This window comes from Dermacentor silvarum, chromosome 3 (assembly GCF_013339745.2).
Source record: "Dermacentor silvarum isolate Dsil-2018 chromosome 3, BIME_Dsil_1.4, whole genome shotgun sequence".
Classification (NCBI taxonomy): Eukaryota; Metazoa; Arthropoda; class Arachnida; order Ixodida; family Ixodidae; genus Dermacentor; species Dermacentor silvarum.
In genome coordinates, this window is record NC_051156.1 from 197,903,325 (window position 1) to 197,919,134 (window position 15,810).

Below are 15,810 nucleotides of genomic sequence, written 5' to 3' on the forward strand. Positions count from 1 at the left end.
TTAAGCCGCGACTAGCTCATCAGTCTGTTCCCCCGCTGACATTGTTTTTTCGGTATTATAGACCGTTGTAACAAATACAATAGCGAGTCAAGACAATAACATGCGAACGACGAAGACACGTATACGACAACGCTATGCGTCGTGTCTTCTTCATGCTTTAGTCTAAATGCACTATTGTATTCATTAGCTTTGGTACTTGTCGAATCAACTTATTGGGAGCAAATCATGCATTTAACGTGTAAAAACGAAATGTGACGAAGTGTCTTCGTTTATTCTATTAGTCGGTGACAACCTAAAAATGAAATGGAAAACACATCACTCAATCAAATAGAATGTTTATAGGCGCGCCAGCTAATCACGTCCAACAATTTCCGTGACTGCAAGGCGGCGACGAGCTTATTTCAATATTGGGGAGTGTTAGCTTTGCGTATGACGTTGCCATGACACGTGATACGTTACGCCCACTGAGCATGCGCGTCTTATACCGCTGACTACCGCGGTCCGCGGCAGTTTACCGTGATTGCGTACCAACGTAGAGGTGACCAGAGAAGCCCAGACAGCCCTTCTAGATCCTAAATCATCCTTGATACTTACTCTTCAACATGACAGCGAGAAATAAATGGTTCACACTGAGGACCAAGTATTAGCGGTGTTTTGTCGTTATCATTGAGATCATCTGTTTGTTTTGACGCTACTATGCCTAGCGAGCAAAGTGTTTTGATTTCCACCTAACAAATGGCGCCGCAGCATCAGCGTTGGTGATGCGGTGCCGATGCGGAACGCTCGAAAAAATTGATTCTTTACTGCATCACGAATTCGATTCTACGCTCTAACACGATACGCGACGACGGCACGCTAAAACGTTGATCACTCAGCATTTATACTGTACACGCTTACGCGGAGAGGCGGCGCATGCGTGGAGGGCCTGACGTATCACTTGACATGGTAACGTGTCACGTATATCGCAAATCTACAGCTTGACAACCCTCAGGTTCAATGTTTCGGAGCGCAGACGCAAAGCGGGAAGATGCACACGCGGTTTTGCGGGTGGAGCTTCCAACGAATTTTTTGGGTTGTCACCAAGTACGAGAACAGGAGCGACGCCAGAGAGGGGCAAGGGGGGGGGGGGAGCCCCTCCGAAATTTTAAACTGCCCCCCTCCCCCCCAATCGAGCCCCTGAAGGTGTCGAAAGCTGACCCTATAGCTATGTCCTTCACCCCCCCCCCCCTGCCCCCTCTGAACGACCTCGCTTATCGCTAGCTGTGCCCCCCCCCCCCCCAGGAGAAAAATCCTGGCGCCGCCCCTGTACAAGACATTCCGCCATGGAGAAGGATTCGGCCGTGCTTGAGGATCACAAGCTGGCGCTGAGCCGTGCTCCCTCAAGGGCTGCAGAAGATAGCGCCAACCTTTCCCTTTCAAACAAGCCACTTAGTAGTATCACAAGCGCAGCAAATTGGGTCTGTTATACCGTGGTAAAATATTTGAATAGCAGCCAAGGATGAGGGAAGAAAAACTACGATAGACAGGATACGAGCACACTCACAGGCGGCGGAGGGTGGGAGTGGTGCGGTACGGGTAGAACAGGGCGGGGGCCATGCTTGGCGACCACGGCGTGTACCACAGGTGGCGGCGGAGGCGGCGGGGGTGGATGAGGGTGGGGCGGGTGTGGCTTCCGCTGGTGGTGTTGCTGCAGCGGCCGCGGCGGCGGCGCCTTGTGGACAGCGGAGTACGGCCTGCCCGATCTTTCTTCGGCCACGGCCATGTCTCCCTGAGCGGTGTCCTGCGCGCTGGACGCAAGACCAGGGCGACCGTCATGCGGTGGTCGACGCTCCGTACGCACACAGAGAGGGACAGTCGAACAATGGGCAGGAAACTTCGAATGACCCCAAAGGCAAATATTAAAGGGACACTGAAGAGAAACACTAGATTAGTTTATAGACTGATGAAGTTTTCTGCCAGAACTTTATCTTTCACAATTTCGGTACAAGAGGATCCCTACGCGAAGAAAAAAAAACGATGGCCAAACTTCCGTTTAATTTAATTTCTCGCCGAAACCCTAGCGCCGTAACATCAGTGTGACGCGAAGGATTTCAAAGTTGCCTTTCTTTTATTACTTTTTTTTTAATTTGGGCCACTGAGGCGCTGTAACCACTCTAGAAACTTGCTAACTTGCAAGTTGCTAACTAATACAATGTAGTCCATCTTTACAAGCGGTAAACAATCATTTAGGCCCTAGCAAACGCCATCAAAATCCGTGACGTCATGGTGATCTGGTGCGGGAACTTCACGGCGGCGTCGCCACCAGGCCGTCTTTCATGTTCGCGTCTTTCGTGCTAGCCTCCTCTTATGGCAAGAGTGACCTCTATTGGCATTGTAGAAAGGTAATCTATGGATAAATCTTAGTTTTGTTTCTCCTTTTTTGTAAGTGTTAAATTAAAATCGCCCATGCCACATTCTTTCTTCTTTCTGTCATTATATACGTGAGGAAATGTGGTACTCGGCTACTCTACTGCTTACGTAAGTCGAACCTATCCTACTACCGCGAACTTCCTAATCTCATCAGCGCAATCCTCTGCCACCCTCGACTGCATCTACCTTCCCTTGGCCCCTATTCTGCGATACTAATAGACCACCGGATCTCTGAACCACGAATTACGTGCTTCTTACTCCTGGTGTCTCGGCCAAAGCACTCTCGCATGCACAAACACCCGATTGCGCTTGTATGAAGACGTCTGGACTGTACAAACGCTCGTGACTGCTAGTGAACATTCATTCCTCTGCGAGAGAAAGAGATGCTTTAATGACATGCTGGAAATGTTAGCCTGGCTGTTTGCCTGACGTGCTACTCCCGGTACTGGGTAATGCTTATGATATCATCATCACCATCATCATCATCAGCCTATGTTTATGTCCACTGCAGGACGAAGGCCTCTCCCTGCGACCTTCAATTACCCCTTTCTTGCGCTAGCTGATTCCAACATGCGCCTGCAAATTTCCTAACTTCATTACCCCACCTAGTTTTCTGCCGTCCTCGACTGCGCTTCCCTTCTCTTGGTACCCATTCTGTAACTCTAATGGCCCACCCGTTATCAATCCTACGCATTACATGGCCTGCCCAGGTCCATTTTTTGCTCTTAATGTCTATTAGAATATCGCTATCCCAGTTTGCTCTCTGATCCACACAGCTCTCTCCCTGTCTCTTAACGTTATAGCCTAACATTCTTCGTTCCATCGCTCTTTGTGCGGTCCTTAACTTGTTCTCGAGCTTCTTTGTTAACCTCCCAGTTTCTGACCCATATGTTAGCACCTGTAGAATGCAATGATTGTACACTTTTTTTTCAATGACAGTGGTAAGCTCCGAGTCAGGATTTGGCAGTGCCTGCCATATGTACTCCAACCCAATTTTATTCTTCTCTAAATTTCCTTCTCATGATGAGGGTCCCCTGTGATTATGATATATACAGTGATAACCACTTAACTTCCTTTGCGAGTGTGTTCACACTGACGGCATCTATATTAACTTTTGCACCTTTCCCTTTCCTAATCTATCTTTCTTCCTTCCCCTTTCCCCAAGTGTAGGGTAGCCAACCGGGCACGTCCTTGGTTAACCTTCCGGCCTTTCCCTCTTCTCTATCTCTCTCCCTTTCAATCTCAACTCCAAAATGACCCACCGCGCATAGCCTCTAAATCCACGCAATCCTGCACAGCACTTCAAAACGACAGTAGTGAAGATTCACCCTCCGTTCTGTCCTTCAGCAGGCTCCTCCCCGCCATCGTGCTCTTCGACGGTGACGCCATCCTGCGGGCTTCTTTCCAACCCCGTCAACGGACGAGCGTCGTCGGCCGGTAACGGCGAGTCAGCGTGGGCCGTGGACGGAAGCCCCGCAGTGACCGCGTGTTCGGCAGGAGCATTGAGCTGCTGGGAGACGTAAGCTTCGGAGCCGGAGCTTTCACCGCGAGCGCCCTCTTCCGCCACTGCTGCGAAAGAGCAAGATGGTTTGGTTAGAAAAGTACATATAGCTTCCTGCAAAAATCGCTAGAGGGAACTTTGGCGCGGCGATCGTTGTAAACGCGTCCGCAACAGAGATTAGTAAAAGGCGATTGGAAGTTTTGTGGCAGGAAAGTATAGAGAGACCACAAACAATGGAGGCGTGCGAAAAACAAAGTTCCCAGTAATAGTTCAGAAACCTTGATGCTGGGAATTCGTTTGTCTGTTAAAGAAAAAAAAAGATAGGTTAAGACATTAGGCAAAATAAGAAAAAAGAGCTTGGTGTCGCAATTCACCGCCCCGCTTCAAAGGGGACGCTCATAGCATCCATCCATCCATAGTTTAGCAACCATGAAAATGGTGGCTAGAACATGGATTTGGCTGATCTTCGTGATTGTGGCTTTATTTACTTCGCTTTAAGTGCCTTTAATCCTCTAAGTTTTCAAACAGTCCTAAATATCTAAATGCAGAAGGCAAGAAAAAGACTCTGCGGCGCGCGTGCGTAATCAGGACAAAATTTGCATTTATAACGCAACATGTCGTTGAAAACGGATCACTTTTCAAAATCGCATAGCCGTTTGAAGCCAGAAGGACGAAGCTAAGGCAAAATCCATGTACTAGCCTTAATTACCATGCTTACTGAACTGCCATGCTTGGAGCTCCCATAGACACTAATGCCAAAGTTCCCTACAGTGTGAGTATCGTGGCAAACTCTACGGAGGAGCGATCCAAGGAAACTCCTATCAACGCTTTCAAAACTTTGTCTTATCGCTATCTGAGGACTGTTGGAGTAAGCAGAATGGCGTTAGGTGATCCAAACAAATATCGTGTCTATCAGTGCTCTCTTCCAAAAATGTTTATTTTGCTTTTTTTGGTTATGATAGTAATGTCCGAGTTCTTTTTTCTTTTTTAATGTATCACACATATTTGCATTGATGGAGCGCGTTAACTGTGCCCTTCAATATATTACGCTACTTCCATACCAAGCCCCTTTTCTTTCATTTAAAGCGATAGCTTTAAGGGCCCCGTTACGCAGAAATCCGGCGTTGATCGTGAGTGAAATTTTCTACCAATCACAGCACGGCGCGCGCCGCTCGGTTCCATGCAGCACCACCAGATGCCGCTCGCCTCCTTCACAACTGCGGCAGCGGACAGGCGCGGGCCTGTGCGGGGGAAAGAAAAAAAAGAAGCAGAAAGCTCGCCTTTGTGCATAGCGTTCGCCGCAAGCGTTTCCCGGTAAATATTACAGTTGCATAAGCTGCAATTGCCGGGAAGCTGTGAGAAGCTGTCAGGTACCTTTGAATGCTATCGTGTGCTATTCTTAAAGACGAATCTTAAGCGTCTCTCAGGTTTTTTTTAATTACTAGACGCTGTCTCTATCCACAGCGATTCCATTTGTTAGCGTTACGAGTTTGTTAGATTTTCCATGAGCAACGTATAATGACGCCGCATCTTTTTGCCGGCTTTCGAGCTACTTATGTGAGTGCAACCCCTATCCTTCCCTCAAACATGCGACCATTGAAGGTATTGGAAATAAACAATTTAACTTATCAATACCCTTCACACCTTCTCCGCTGCCACGTTTGTCTGCGTTTCTGATAGAGTGGCCAAATGAACGCATGCCAACAATTTAGGATGGCCTTCCCAATTTAAAGCAACTTAATTGCCCAAAAAACGTCCTAAGACAAGCTGAATATCTCACCTAGAAAGTGTGCTCAAAAATCAAAAGTGCACTTTATGACGTATTTCCACGGTACTGTACATCCGTCAGCAAAAGTATACGGACCACATAGGCTCGCCGAAACAGACTGAATTATTTCGTAATTCGTAATTCAGACGCACAAACTTAAACTAGCGAATGCACTTAAAAGTTCGCAGTGCCAAATTGGGACAGCAGCCCTCAATTTCAAGTTACATTCTGCGGGAAAAAAATATCAGCTTTATCGCTGTATCCCTAACGGGCACTTTTTCTCAGGGGAGTACACATATTTGGAGATAGCCGAATTCGATAAACACATTGACGGTCGACGTATAACTTCTCACCGTAGTTTATTACTTCGCAAATTTGTGCTAAGCTATGATAACGGCAGCGTTTAGCTTCCGCAAAAAAGTAAATAAAGAAGAAAAGAAGCAGTTCGGGCCCAGTTCAACATTTGATTCTACGAAAAGACTCGCGAATGCGAATATATATATATATATATATATATATATATATATATATATATATATCACACCATTTTTTTGTGGAAGGAAATAAAGTTAGCGAGCCTCGATAACCACGACGAGCGGCTCAAAATTTTTACAAGCAACTCGGGAAAAAAAACGGAATGCCCGAATCCACTCGTAATAAGCGGAACTAGTTACTCTAGTATCCGACGCAGTCCATGTAAATCCTGGCTAAGTTATTGAGTATAGGACCAATTTGCGAGTTATCTTGTGAGACCACATCAATTTGCGGTGCTGGGCAGTGCTTGTAGATGGACACATATAACGCTGTATACATGACCATCACTACCATTTCCTATTGAACTATATGTATACCTGCACGAAACATACCTGTTTGTGTATTTTCAAGCCACATAATTTATTGGACAGCCATCCCAAAAAACAGTCAGGAGGTATACGGTCACGTCACTTACCTCCATGGCCGTTGGTGACGCTGTATACGACGAGAAGGGACACGATCAATATGCGTTTCGCCCCCGACGGTCTACAAGAGAGAGAATGAAAAAAACGTTCAAGGCTGCTATTCCGAACATCGCCAATAAATTCCGACATATTGCCAAATTCTGTAATGGCGGCGTTTTGAGCCAATCAGAGAGTCCGTAGCAGCCCTGTGGGCCAATCAGAGCTGGCAAGATGGCGAATTCGATAACATGACGGAAATCGTCAATATCCAGAATGGCACCCCAAGTCTATTTGATTTCGGAAACAAAATAAGCACAAGCGCACATACTATATGCATGATGTATATGCATGATGCACGTAGAGTACGCGCCTATACTTTACTAGATGTCTGAGACGATAGCCGAAAACTTGGTCCCCAACCATTTGCTTCTCTCGAACTAGGTAGGCTGCAAGAGCCAGTTGCAGTGGATGGTTGCAACCGAACTAGCGTAGAGATTCGGTTACAGTGGCGTCGGCAGAAATTTTTTCCGGAAGTTGGGGCAGGGGGGGAGGGGGGGGGGAGGGGGTGATCGCACACATTTGACTGAGGAAGGGAGCGGCTGGGCAGCTCGGTGTTGTCGCGCCTTGTTTTATGCCAGGTATTTTTGTACACAGAAATTTTGAGGCAGGGGGGACACCATACACGTCCCCCACCCCCCTCCGAAATGTCTTTTGTACTAGACATTTCTTTGTGCCAGATATCCTCGTACAGATAAATTTCGAGGGAATGAGGGGAGGGGTGACTTGCTCGGTGTCCTCCGGTCCGCATTGCTACGACCCTGTTCAGCTATGTTGGCTAAGCTGAATCACGTGCCTTCATCTGAAGAGATCGCTGTCACGGAAACGACGAGTACCGGATGCCGATGATTACCTAGCCGCTTGAAATGCATGCAAATTACGCAAGTGCATATATTCTTGCACGTTCGAGTAAAAGATGAAACATGGCAGTATGAAAACAAAAAAAAAATTGTAAGAACCACCGACAACGATTTTCAAGGTAAGCGAATAGCGGAACGCTTCTAGAAAGCTTTTCGCTTTATCAATGGAACGATGCGCTTGAAGGTGTATATGTGTTGCTGTGAAGATACTTCGGTAGCGCTCGTTGTTTCATTGTGTAATTCCATAGACTACAGTTCTGTTAGCCAGCCCGTCTGTAGCGTCTGTAGCGGTATAGATGGCTGTACATATAAGCCGATTCTCCATATGTATGTCGTTTCTAGCGGCGCGAGAGAGAAAGGTGGTTCGCGTGGAAATCGGAAAGGTTGGCGCTATCTCCTGCAGCACTTGAGCGAGTACGGCTCAGCGCCAAACGGCGAGAGCGCAGGCGTGGAAGTCGAGCTGCCATCCTCCTCTCCCGCCGGCGGAACGCTGAGCCACCGCCTCCTACATAGCAGGCCTGCGCACTCTGCTTTATGACGTCATGCTATACTTGGACCGAAATTTCCATTACCAAGCCCGGCGTGATGAAAGCGGTGACGTCAAAATTACCGCGGCTTACTCGGGAGCATCCCCATTAGATTCTATGGTTGTCGGGCAAGGTAGAATGACGTCATGAATTGAAGTGCGCAGGCATTGTGCTATCTTAGGGGTGTGCGAATAGTGGTTTTAGAGCGCAGCTCTTAGACGCCCGTTCCGGCGTTGAGCGTCGGCGTTGTCTCTCGTAACCGATCGAACGAGCACAGCGAAGGATGAAAGCGAACGCGGAGCGCAGCGGGAGATGAAAGACGGCGATTGCGATGAGAACGCGAGGAGGAAAGCGGAGGAGGGAGTATGGCAAAATGATGAGGAGGAAAGCGGAGTGCCGGCGGCAACCAGGCGTGTCGCGAGCGCGGAAACAAAGCGCTGGCGTGGGCTTCGCGAACCAACTGCGCATGTGCTACTTCGCCTGCGCCGCCACCGCTAGAGAATGCGCTCCGCGCGAGCCACGCGCTCCCGTGTTGACGCTTTCTTTCTGAACAATGAGCGACGCAACCGGTGGATGACGCTTCGTCTGCCGCTGCTGCTAAACGAACGGCCCGAGCAGAGACTCAGCGCCGCCGCCAAGAGGACTCTGTCGCTTCAGAATCAAATCGTCGGGAACTTTTTGAGACCGAATCGAATAGTGCCGTAAGCGAATCGAATATCTAATATCGAATACTTTTCGAATAATAAAAAGTCGTTATCACAATTAATATAAAACAATGTTCACATCTAAGTATTCTTAATGTTAGCAAATTGGTCTCAATACATAGTACGTTATGAAGCGTTGTTTATTAGGAGCACAAATGAAGCATTAGGAGCACGCAAGCAGTTTCTTCGCAAGGACAGGGCTCTTCAGAGAGCTGCGAATGATCGCTGTATACAGCCTGTAAAGTATGGCTGCCTAAGTGGCGTAGCCTGCTCGACTGCGCAAGTTGTCATGTTTTCTGTCTACACTATGCCCGCGGGATGAAAACTTACCGTACTTTTGCTCCAATTTTATGTTTATTCTCGGCGCAGTTGACATTCTGAAATATTCGAAAAGTATTCGAAAAAGATTCGCATTTACGAGTAGTGCTTATTCGATTGGTTATTCGAATGTTTCGAATTTTCGCACACCCCTAGCTATCTAGGAGGCGTTGGCTCAGCCGTGCTCCGTGCCGGGAAGCAGGAATAGCGCCTATTTTCTTTATGCAACTCTCTCTCTCTCTCTGGCAGCCTCCACCGGGAAAGAGAGCGACGGAAGAAGGAACGGAGTCCTTCCCGAGAGCTCTAACAAGCATGTAAACTTTCAGGCCCCTCGCAACTCGGTTGCACAGGAGCAGGCGTCTTTTGCATCAGCGGTGAAAGTCCGATAACCAAAGAAACGAGCGAAAGGGCCAAAGAAAGCTGTTAGCTTTTAAAAATATCTTATGACATTTTCCCCATCGCGCGAAAAGTAACTACCGTTGCGAGAGCCATCTTTTCGCAGCTCCCTTAAACTGCAAATGACGCCCATGCAATGGGACAATGATTCATATAATCTGTAAAACTGTATTGAACAAGCCCTGTGGAACGCTTCTGCTAAGTGAGGTTGGAGTGTACCAATTAAACAAAAAGCAGTTATTTCTGATCTTGGTCTTCGTTCACCTTTGAATGGGCTTGTAAACGTGCAAGAAACAACACAGACGACAGAGAAGCGCAGTCCGTGTGTGCTTCTCTATATCGTCTCTGGTGTTTCTTGCGCTGTACGAGTCAATTCAAAGATGAGCTATATTTCTGGCACCACTTTCTATAGCATTCCTTCAACATACTCGTAGAACTTGAGACACGTACACTTTAAAATTATTTTTTTTTAATTTCCAGTAATTACAGACAACAGTTTATAGTTTCATGTACGTGGACACTAGTGACGAGTTCTTACGTTCTCTTATACCAGTGAAAGGGTGTCTCACAATCTGCCACCATCTGAGCGCTGTCTCTGTGGCCGAAAGTCGCACACGCGACCGCAGATACGCAGCTAAACACTACAGCTAATTAGAGTCCGCGATAAACTGGCGTGACCACAAGTCATACCTTTGTTCGAACTTTTAGAACGTTTGAATATTTATTTATCCTTAGCAATAATTTAAACATTTCCTTTGCTTTAGCCCAATGAGCGCCGTACGATAGCGATGGTGCACGCCCCTGTTAGAGACCATCATATAGGAGCTGTGTAAGACAGCTATGTGTACGGTGGAATACTCCCGCTCAATGGAATACTCCGTTTTTGTAGATTCTTTCTTTCTTTCTTCCTTTCTTTCTTTCTTGCTTTCTTTCTCTCTTTCTTTCTTTCTTTCTTTCTCGTTTTCCTAGCCTTGCGCAACTTGTTTTTCAACAACCGCAGTAAATTCTGCAACTCCTCCATGTTTACGCAGTTACGCGTGGGTTTTTCTTTTCTTTTTTAGAAGGCTGCAAACACCCGAGTTGATGAACTGCATCGGTATATGTACCGCTCAAACGTTATGTCTCTCCCACATCCGCACTCCGTTGGGTCATTTCGCAAACAAACGCTGAGAAAGTGCGTAGGTAAACAGCGACCCCTACAAGTATACTGCGAAATAATACGATAACTGTAGCGCTGGTCAGTAAATAGACGGTAAGCAAACAAACGAGGCACAACTATGGTCCCCGACTCCGACGCGGCCTATTCAAATGCATGTAAAACGCAGAAACGCTTTTCTGAGATAACCTCTGGACTGATTTTAATTAAATGCGTTGCACTTGAGAGAGAAAGTCAAATTCTAGTGCCTGTTAGAAGCGTAATTTCGATTTAGGGCCTGAATTTTGTTAATAGAATTTTGAAAAATTCGAAAGCTCGAAAAAAAAATAGAGGCACGAAGTTTACAAATTAATAGCTCTGCATCAAGAATGGACATTGCGGTTCTGTAAACGGCATCCATTAGATCATTTAAAGCGGCCAAATGCGATATGCCAATTTATATCTTACATGAATTTGGTACGCTGTGTACAAGGGTTCTGCAAAAGCTGCATTTCCATATTACTAATTTTTGTTTTTTAGATGCATGTGTAACATATCAATTTTGTCCGCTTTAGATGTACTATCAGATGCAATTTAGAGAATTTGATATCATTTTTCATTGCTGAGTTACAGAGTTGTAAACTTGGTATCGTTTTCTGAAAATTTTCGATTATTGCCCATCTAAGAAATGACAACCTAAATCAGAAATTCGAAACAAACAGTCACTAGATTTTAAGTTTTTTTTCTTTTAAATGCAACAAACCTCGTCAAATTTGGTGCAGTGGTTGCCGAGAAAAATTAATTCTCCTTTTACACGTATTTAGATAGGGGCACCCGAGCTAAAGCTTCCTCTTAAAGCGGACAGCCAATTGCAATGAGCAGCTATAGTAGCACGTCATGCTCCTGTGGCTTGATCTGCTATCTTGCGCGTCACTCCACGTAGTCCTAGAAATTGGGCCACGACTGCACCACGTCTACATTCATTCAGGGTGGATAAGCCAGATATACGTTATTCTGGCAACACCTCGTCCCTGAGCACATGCCTTCCTACAGTCAGTCAATCAATAATTATACGTATTTCTTTACACATAAAATTAGATACAGAGCGAGATATACAGGGGGGTTAAAGAGAGAGAGTAACAGTAAAGGAAATATATGGAGGTTAACCAGAGGATATCTCCGGTTGGCTACCCTCTACTAAGGAAGCTGAAAGGGGTATAAAAATTAGAGAAAGAGAACGAAAGAATGAACAAAATTAGTTTGTCCCGCCTTGTACATAGACGTACAGGGGTTCATGCAATGAATGTCACTCAAAGCGCTGCTGTTATCAGCGCTTGAACACAATAGATTGTTTCGATTAACAAAATACGACCTTGTATACATGCATACACTTATGTGTTGCAAGTCAAAGGCATCTCTACCATATAGTACTATCGCTAGGTACCAGCGCGGACCGCGTTCCTCAGCAGCTCGAAACCATCGATGAAACAAGGCGGCGGAAGAGGTTAACAGCACTTGCGTTTGTTTCCCAGAGAAAACCCCGGAGGTGGTCAAAGTTAATCGGGAATCCCCCCAACTAAGGAGTCCCTTTAGCCCGTGTCTTGCTTCGTGACGTTAAGCCCAATTTGTTTGAACTCGCGTTCGACGAGTAACAGAAAGGACGCGATTTCGAGCGGTTCGAACTGAACAGACGTCCCGTCACTTACCCCATGGCAGAGCGCGTACAGGTGCGGCGGCTGGCTGGTTCTTGCCACGCGCTAAACGCCAACCACGACGAGACGTCGCTGAAGCGCAGGCCACGGAAGGCGATCCGAAAAGCGTCGACGACGAAAGCTTGCGCCGGACGCAAACATGCAGGCCGCGGGTGAAACCCTAACCTGGCCCGCCGACTGATTACCGCGCTGTCGGGGGGCCCACGCGCCGTGCGCCGGCGCTGACATCGGCACTCGCAGACGACTCACTTGCTCCGCTGGACGGTGTGCCGCTGATACGTGTACGAGAGCTTTGCCGCTGCGTATAGAGAGAAAGCGCTCGTGGGATGAGCGTGGTGTCTCTGACCCCACCCCCGCCGGGTGTCCGCGTAAGCTAGTTCTGCGACGAGACTTAGGAAATGCCGCTTTCTTTCCTGGAGTTTGCGGTAACTGTTTTCGTCCACGTCTCGAGGCTGAGACTATAACTTTCTTCCAGTGGAGCCTTGCTAAAGATGCATGTTGGAAAGGGCGTAGCAATGAAAAGTCGGGGGGGGGGGGGGGGGGGGGGGCACACTGAGGCACGTGCCCCCCCCCCTCCCTCCCCCGGCCCGAAATTTCTGTGTACCAGGGTTATCTGGCATTAAGCGCCGTGCGACAACACCCGCCTGCCCCGCACCTTCGCCCGGTCAAGAGTCCCTCCCCCCCCCCCTCCCCCCTTACTGCGGAAAAATTCCTGGCGGTGCCACTGCATGTTGGTGTACTGTCGACCCGTTCTACGACGCCGTTATAGAAGAACGATATTTCTTGACTGTGGATCGGCGGCGCGTGTGTTTCAGATTCAAAAAGCGTTTTCTTTCAACATTCTTGTGTCGAGAAATTCTTGAAAAGGTGTACACATGGGTCTACAGTACGCAGCCTCGGATTCAGATAGCTTTCTGAGCAGTTTGCTCGCAGTGTAGGTCAGTGAGCGTAAAAAATGTGGGTGTCGATACTTCTTCGGAAAGGAAACAGTGTTCACAATATTATCCTACTATTTTACATATCTTCTCCCCAGCGAGAATGCAGTCATGGTTAAGTAAAAAGAAACATGCTTAATATTGAACTTGTTAGGAATGCTACTTAAGCTTAACAATGGTCAAGCACTAAAGAAAACGTTGATCGACATAAGAAATATTACTTAGAACAGGTGAGGGGGTTCCTTGTTATGGCTTCCAAGCAGTGCTGCACTTGAAAATTCGGCTCCGAAACGAAGTGCGTATTCGCCACTGTATCTATGGTTATAGTAGCCATACGATAAATAGGCATGCAGCAGCCTCCAGTCCATTCGATCAGACCTTACCTGATGTTGACTTAGTTAAGACCCCGGCAACGCAGGTGTGCGAATGTTTAGCCGTCGAACACTTGTCGCATGAAGAACTGCAGAGGTGCAGGACCGTCAGCTGGCGCAGTCTGATTTCGTCACATCCTGTACTCATGTAACACTGCCATTACCTCTCCTTATTTCCCTTACACCCCCCCTCCTTCCTGGAGCGCTTGGCTTCACTCAGACTCGGCGGATCATCAGCGGGCCTTAGTGGAGCAAGCGCTCTTCTTTACTGGGCTACGTGCCAGCCTAAAATAAAGTTTCTTCCTCCTCCTTCGTCGGCCGTGCCCGCCGAGGTGCGCGACTTCGGGTGCAGACGAGTTTGGTGCGTTTTACCCACGCGAATCCGCACGGCATCTCCAGCATCACATTAAAGCATGTTTCTCTCTCTCTCTCTCTCTCCCAATAACCGGTGCCCTCAGTGCAGACAAAAAGAAACGTTACGACATGCGTTGTTCAACTGCCCAGTGTCGAAAGCTTTTTGGTTCTTACTGTGGCGAATGTTCCTTGTACGTATAGAGTCAAGAACGCAGCGGCGAGTTCTATTCGATGGTATCTTGTGGTGCATAGGTGCATTTGTGTTGTGGCGCCAACGGGGGTCGGCGGCCCTACAGGGGTCACCTTGTATGACTTGTATGTCACCTTGTATGACTTGTATGTCACCTTGGTGCGTTCTTTTTTTCTTGGTAATGTGCCCTGTTGATAGTACGTGTCATTGTCGTTAGTACTTGAATGCTTTCTTGTACTTGAAGCCAAGTTCACGTGTACTTCCATGTATGAGTTTGTTGAAATAAACTTCTCTTAAATCTATGGCCCTAGTAGCCAGGCCACAGAACACCTATAATACCTAGAAAAATTCAGATCCCTTCCACTATGTGAAGATGGAAGACCAGCGAAGCTGTCGGTTTTGTTTAATTATATTTAATTTTTTTTTAATTTCGGGGTTGAAAGACACAAAACATGTGTATGAGCCACACGTGATTTCTTATACCTTCCTTCTTTCTTGTCCCTGGCTCATACCTGCATATTCCATGCGGGTATGCGCCGCACGTGATTTTAACACACCCTGACATAGCGGCTCAATCTTTGTTTGCTTTAGTAACATGATGAGGTTTGTTCTCATTATTTTTTTTCTCTTGATTCAACGTGCAGACAGTATTTTTGCTTATTTTGGGGGGCCTATCCCCCTTTCCTTCCTCATTTTTACTTTCTTTCTCGGCATCCTATTTATAATGCCCGCTTCACCTCCCCTAGGAGAGCGCGATACAGAAGTAAAGCCTTATATGTCTCATCGTTCAGTCGACCTTCAACGTCCTTGAGCGCAAATCGTACACTTACTACTTACTTCACTGTTCACTTACTACACCGACCCGACATCGTGTCTTACCTATATGCAAAGGCTCACGCGACAATCCTGATGGTGTGCAGGTCACCTGTAGTCATCGTCTTCTATGAGCAAGCAACGCTGACGCAACAATTCTGACGGTGCACGGGTCAAGCAAGCAACGCACGCAGTCTTTTACGATCCCGAAGTTTAAGAACGCCGCTATCCCGCCGTTTTCATACGACGCCACAAGGTGGCGCGACGCACCTGAAATTGTTAGGGAGCCTACATGCAACGCCGTTTTAGAAATTGTAGATCTACTTCCGATTATTGCCGGACGCGATCTCCTGGACGTAGCCTATAACAGCTTCGCTGTAAAAATTGCAGGGAGAGGCACAAGCGCCGGCGAGCGCACCTCTCAAGCACGGAGGCATGCCGGACGGGCACCATGTCCAGGCGTCATCAGCCCATAAGTGGGACAGGGAGAGATTATAAGAGAGGATAGACTATATGACTACTTCTGATGGAAAGCATTGTAAATGCAGTACATCATTTAGTAAATAAATAAATAAATAAATAAATAAATAAATAAATAAATAAATAAATAAATAAATAAATAAATAAATAGAATCGACCCTGTAAACTTGAAAAAGCCATAGCTCCTTTGTGCTGTCAAATTGTAGATTACAGGCCTGGAATACACGAAACTCGTCAGTGTTATTGTGACCGACCAAGCTCTCTGAAAACAGGAACTAAACACAGGTGGTGACGCCAACTTCAGATTTCCGCACCAGCTCCCATGAAATAATCGATTTTGAA

At 47.0% G+C, this 15,810-nt stretch overlaps 1 pseudogene; it reads right to left on the reverse strand.

Annotated features, from left to right (window-relative positions):
- LOC119446431 (peroxidase-like) overlaps positions 1-6,705 on the reverse strand; it is a 33,332-nt pseudogene extending 26,627 nt beyond the window's left edge.
- Between the last annotated feature and the right edge of the window lie 9,105 nt (positions 6,706-15,810).